This window comes from Heterodontus francisci, unplaced genomic scaffold, assembly GCF_036365525.1.
Source record: "Heterodontus francisci isolate sHetFra1 unplaced genomic scaffold, sHetFra1.hap1 HAP1_SCAFFOLD_1003, whole genome shotgun sequence".
In the NCBI taxonomy this organism is placed as follows: Eukaryota; Metazoa; Chordata; class Chondrichthyes; order Heterodontiformes; family Heterodontidae; genus Heterodontus; species Heterodontus francisci.
This window is the reverse complement of record NW_027140705.1, coordinates 46,483-52,500: the sequence shown is the minus strand read 5'-3', so window position 1 is coordinate 52,500 and position 6,018 is coordinate 46,483.

The window sequence follows — 6,018 nt, the reverse complement described above, 5'->3', positions numbered from 1 at the left end:
CAGAAACAGAGTCAGAGAGAGAGAGACAGAAACAGAGTCAGAGAGAGAGAGAGAGAGACAGAAACAGAGTCAGAGAGAGAGAGACAGAAACAGAGTCAGAGAGAGAGAGACAGAAACAGTCAGAGAGAGAGACAGAAACAGAGTCAGAGAGAGAGAGACAGAAACAGAGTCAGAGAGAGAGAGACAGAAACAGAGTCAGAGAGAGAGAGACAGAAACAGTCAGAGAGAGAGACAGAAACAGAGTCAGAGAGAGAGAGACAGAAACAGAGTCAGAGAGAGAGAGACAGAAACAGAGTCAGAGAGAGAGAGACAGAAACAGAGTCAGAGAGAGAGAGAGAGACAGAAACAGAGTCAGAGAGAGAGAGAGAGAGAGAGACAGAAACAGAGTCAGAGTCAGAGTCAGAGAGAGACAGAAACAGAAACAGTCAGAGAGAGAGAGACAGAAACAGAGTCAGAGAGAGAGAGACAGAATCAGAGACAGACAAAAACAGAGTCAGAGAGAGAGAGAGAGACAGAAACACAGTGAGAGAGAGACAGAAACACAGTGAGAGAGAGACAGAAACACAGTGAGAGAGAGACAGAAACAGTCAGAGAGAGAGACAGAAACAGTCAGAGAGAGAGACAGAAACACAGTCAGAGAGAGACAGAAACAGAGTCAGAGAGAGACAGAAACAGAGTCAGAGAGAGACAGAAACACAGTGAGAGAGAGACAGAAACACAGTGAGAGAGACAGAAACAGTGAGAGAGACAGAAACACAGTGAGAGAGAGACAGAAACACAGTGAGAGAGAGACAGAAACACAGTGAGAGAGAGACAGAAACAGTGAGAGAGAGACAGAAACAGTGAGAGAGAGACAGAAACAGTGAGAGAGACAGAAACAGTGAGAGAGACAGAAACAGTGAGAGAGACAGAAACACAGTGAGAGAGAGACAGAAACACAGTGAGAGAGAGACAGAAACACAGTGAGAGAGAGAGACAGAAACACAGTGAGAGAGAGAGACAGAAACACAGTGAGAGAGAGAGACAGAAACAGAGTCAGAGAGAGAGACAGAAACACAGTGAGAGAGACAGAAACACAGTGAGAGAGAGACAGAAACAGTCAGAGAGACAGAAACACGTTCAGAGAGAGAGACAGAAACACGTTCAGAGAGAGAGAGACAGAAACAGAGTCAGAGAGAGACAGAAACACAGTGAGAGAGAGACAGAAACAGTCAGAGAGACAGAAACACGTTCAGAGAGAGAGACAGAAACACGTTCAGAGAGAGAGAGACAGAAACACGTTCAGAGAGAGAGAGACAGAAACACAGTCAGAGAGAGAGACAGAAACACAGTCAGAGAGAGAGACAGAAACACAGTCAGAGAGAGAGACAGAAACAGTCAGAGAGAGAGACAGAAACAGTCAGAGAGAGAGACAGAAACACAGTCAGAGAGAGACAGAAACAGAGTCAGAGAGAGACAGAAACAGAGTCAGAGAGAGACAGAAACACAGTGAGAGAGACAGAAACACAGTGAGAGAGACAGAAACACAGTGAGAGAGAGACAGAAACACAGTGAGAGAGAGACAGAAACAGTGAGAGAGAGACAGAAACAGTGAGAGAGAGACAGAAACAGTGAGAGAGACAGAAACAGTGAGAGAGACAGAAACACAGTGAGAGAGAGACAGAAACACAGTGAGAGAGAGACAGAAACACAGTGAGAGAGAGACAGAAACACAGTGAGAGAGAGAGACAGAAACACAGTGAGAGAGAGAGACAGAAACAGAGTCAGAGAGAGAGACAGAAACACAGTGAGAGAGAGACAGAAACACAGTGAGAGAGAGACAGAAACAGTCAGAGAGACAGAAACACGTTCAGAGAGAGAGACAGAAACACGTTCAGAGAGAGAGAGACAGAAACAGAGTCAGAGAGAGACAGAAACACAGTGAGAGAGAGACAGAAACAGTCAGAGAGACAGAAACACGTTCAGAGAGAGAGACAGAAACACGTTCAGAGAGAGAGAGACAGAAACACAGTCAGAGAGAGAGACAGAAACACAGTCAGAGAGAGAGACAGAAACACAGTCAGAGAGAGAGACAGAAACACAGTCAGAGAGAGAGACAGAAACAGTCAGAGAGAGAGACAGAAACAGTCAGAGAGAGAGACAGAAACAGTCAGAGAGAGAGACAGAAACAGAGTCAGAGAGAGACAGAAACAGAGTCAGAGAGAGACAGAAACAGAGTCAGAGAGAGACAGAAACACAGTGAGAGAGACAGAAACACAGTGAGAGAGACAGAAACACAGTGAGAGAGAGACAGAAACACAGTGAGAGAGAGACAGAAACACAGTGAGAGAGAGACAGAAACACAGTGAGAGAGAGACAGAAACAGTGAGAGAGAGACAGAAACAGTGAGAGAGAGACAGAAACAGTGAGAGAGACAGAAACACAGTGAGAGAGAGACAGAAACACAGTGAGAGAGAGACAGAAACACAGTGAGAGAGAGACAGAAACACAGTGAGAGAGAGACAGAAACACAGTGAGAGAGAGACAGAAACACAGTGAGAGAGAGACAGAAACAGAGTCAGAGAGAGAGAGAAACAGAGTCAGAGAGAGAGAGAGACAGAGTCAGAGAGAGAGAGAGAAAGAGTCAGAGAGAGAGAGACAGAAACAGAGTCAGAGAGAGACAGAAACAGTCAGAGAGAGAGACAGAAACAGAGTCAGAGAGAGAGACAGAAACAGAGTCAGAGAGAGAGAGACAGAAACAGAGTCAGAGAGAGAGAGAGAGAGACAGAAACAGAGTCAGAGAGAGAGAGAGAGAGACAGAAACAGAGTCAGAGAGAGAGAGACAGAAACAGTCAGAGAGAGAGACAGAAACAGAGTCAGAGAGAGAGAGACAGAAACAGAGTCAGAGAGAGAGAGACAGAAACAGAGTCAGAGAGAGAGAGACAGAAACAGAGTCAGAGAGAGAGAGACAGAAACAGTCAGAGAGAGAGACAGAAACAGAGTCAGAGAGAGAGAGAGACAGAAACAGAGTCAGAGAGAGACAGAAACAGAAACAGTCAGAGAGAGAGAGACAGAAACAGAGTCAGAGAGAGTGAGAGACAGAAACAGAGTCAGAGAGAGAGAGACAGAAACAGAGTCAGAGACAGACAAAAACAGAGTCAGAGAGAGAGAGAGAGACAGAAACACAGTGAGAGAGAGACAGAAACACAGTGAGAGATAGACAGAAACACTGAGAGAGAGACAGAAACACAGTGAGAGAGAGACAGAAACACAGTGAGAGAGAGACAGAAACACAGTGAGAGAGAGACAGAAACACAGTGAGAGAGAGACAGAAACAGTGAGAGAGAGACAGAAACAGTGAGAGAGAGACAGAAACAGTGAGAGAGAGACAGAAACACAGTGAGAGAGAGACAGAAACACAGTGAGAGAGAGACAGAAACACAGTGAGAGAGACAGAAACACAGTGAGAGAGAGACAGAAACACAGTGAGAGAGAGACAGAAACACAGTGAGAGAGAGACAGAAACACAGTGAGAGAGAGACAGAAACACAGTGAGAGAGAGAGACAGAAACACAGTGAGAGAGAGACAGAAACACAGTGAGAGAGAGACAGAAACACAGTGAGAGAGAGACAGAAACACAGTGAGAGAGAGAGACAGAAACACAGTGAGAGAGAGACAGAAACACAGTGAGAGAGAGAGACAGAAACACAGTGAGAGAGAGACAGAAACACAGTGAGAGAGAGAGACAGAAACAGAGTCAGAGAGAGAGACAGAAACAGAGTCAGAGAGAGAGACAGAAACACAGAGTCAGAGAGAGAGACAGAAACACAGAGTCAGAGAGAGAGAGAGAGACAGAGTCAGAGACAGACAGAAACAGAGTCAGAGACAGACAGAAACAGAGTCAGAGAGAAAGAGACAGAAACAGAGTCAGAGAGAGAGAGACAGAAATAGAGTCAGAGAGAGAGAGACAGAAATAGAGTCAGAGAGAGAGAGAGAGACAGAAACAGAGTCAGAGAGAGAGAAACAGTAAGAGAGAGAGAGAGAAACAGAGTCAGAGAGAGAGAGAGACAGAGTCAGAGAGAGAGAGAGAGACAGAAACAGAGTCAGAGAGAGAGAGAAACAGAGTCAGAGAGAGAGAGAGACAGAAACAGAGTCAGAGAGAGAGAGACAGAAACAGAGTCAGAGAGAGAGAGAAGCAGTAAGAGAGAGAGAGAGAGAGAAACAGAGTCAGAGAGACAGAAACAGAGTCAGAGGGAGAGAGAGAGACAGAAACAGAGAGAGAGAGAGAGACAGAAACAGAGTCAGAGAGAGAGACAGAGTCAGAGGGAGAGAGAGAGACAGAAACAGAGAGAGAGAGAGAGACAGAAACACAGAGAGAGAGAGAGAGAAACAGAGTCAGAGAGAGAGAGAGACAGAAACAGAGTCAGAGAGAGAGAGACAGAAACAGAGTCAGAGAGAGAGACAGAAACAGAGTCAGAGAGAGAGAGAGAGAGACAGAAACAGAGTCAGAGAGAGAGAGACAGAAACAGAGTCAGAGAAAGACAGAAACAGAGTCAGAGAAAGACAGAAACAGAGTCAGAGAGAGAGAGAGAGACAGAAACAGAGTCAGAGAAAGACAGAAACAGAGTCAGAGAGAGAGAGAGACAGAAACAGAGTCAGAGAGAGAGAGAGAGAGAGACAGAAACAGAGTCAGAGAGAGAGAGAGAGAGAGACAGAAACAGAGTCAGAGAAAGACAGAAACAGAGTCAGAGAGAGAGAGAGAGACAGAAACAGAGTCAGAGAGAGAGAGACAGAAACAGAGTCAGAGAGAGAGAGAGACAGAAACAGAGTCAGAGAGAGAGAGAGACAGAAACAGAGTCAGAGAGAGAGAGAGACAGAAACGGAGTCAGAGAGAGAGACAGAAACGGAGTCAGAGAGAGAGAGACAGAAACGGAGTCAGAGAGAGAGAGACAGAAACGGAGTCAGAGAGAGAGAGACAGAAACGGAGTCAGAGAGAGAGAGACAGAAACAGAGTCAGAGAGAGAGAGAGACAGAAACAGAGTCAGAGAGAGAGAGAGACAGAAACAGAGTCAGAGAGAGAGAGAGACAGAAACAGAGTCAGAGAGAGAGAGAGACAGAAACAGAGTCAGAGAGAGAGAGAGAGACAGAAACAGAGTCAGAGAGAGTCAGAGAGAGAGAGAGAGACAGAGTCAGCGAGAGAGACAGAAACAGTCAGCGAGAGAGACAGAAACAGTCAGAGAGAGAGACAGAAACAGTCAGAGAGAGAGAGAGACAGAAACAGAAACAGAGTCAGAGAGAGAGAGAGAAAGAGAAACACAGTCAGAGAGAGAGACAGAAACACAGTCAGAGAGAGAGACAGAAACACAGTCAGAGGTAGAGACAGAAACACAGTCAGAGAGAGAGACAGAAACACAGTCAGAGAGAGACAGAAACACAGTCAGAGAGAGAGAGACAGAGACAGAAACAGAGTCAGAGACAGACAGAAACAGAGTCAGAGAGAAAGAGACAGAAACAGGGTCAGAGAGAGAGAGACAGAAATAGAGTCAGAGAGAGAGAGACAGCAACAGAGTCAGAGAGAGAGAGAAACAGTAAGAGAGAGAGAGAGAGACAGAGTCAGAGGGAGAGAGAGAGACAGAAACAGAGAGAGAGAGAGAGAGAAACAGAGTCAGAGAGAGAGAGAGAGAGAAACAGTCAGAGAGAGAGAGACAGAAACAGAGTCAGAGAGAGAGAGAAACAGTAAGAGAGAGAGAGAGAGAAACAGAGTCAGAGAGAGAGAGAGACAGAAACAGAGTCAGAGAGAGAGAGACAGAGTCAGAGGGAGAGAGAGAGAGACAGAAACAGAGAGAGAGAGAGACAGAAACAGAGTCAGAGAGAGAGAGAGAGAGAGAGAGAGAGAGAAACAGAGTCAGAGAGAGAGAGACAGAAACAGAGTCAGAGAGAGAGAGACAGAAACAGAGTCAGAGAGAGAGAGACAGCAACAGAGTCAGAGAGAGAGAGAAACAGTAAGAGAGAGAGAGAGAGACAGAGTCAGAGGGAGA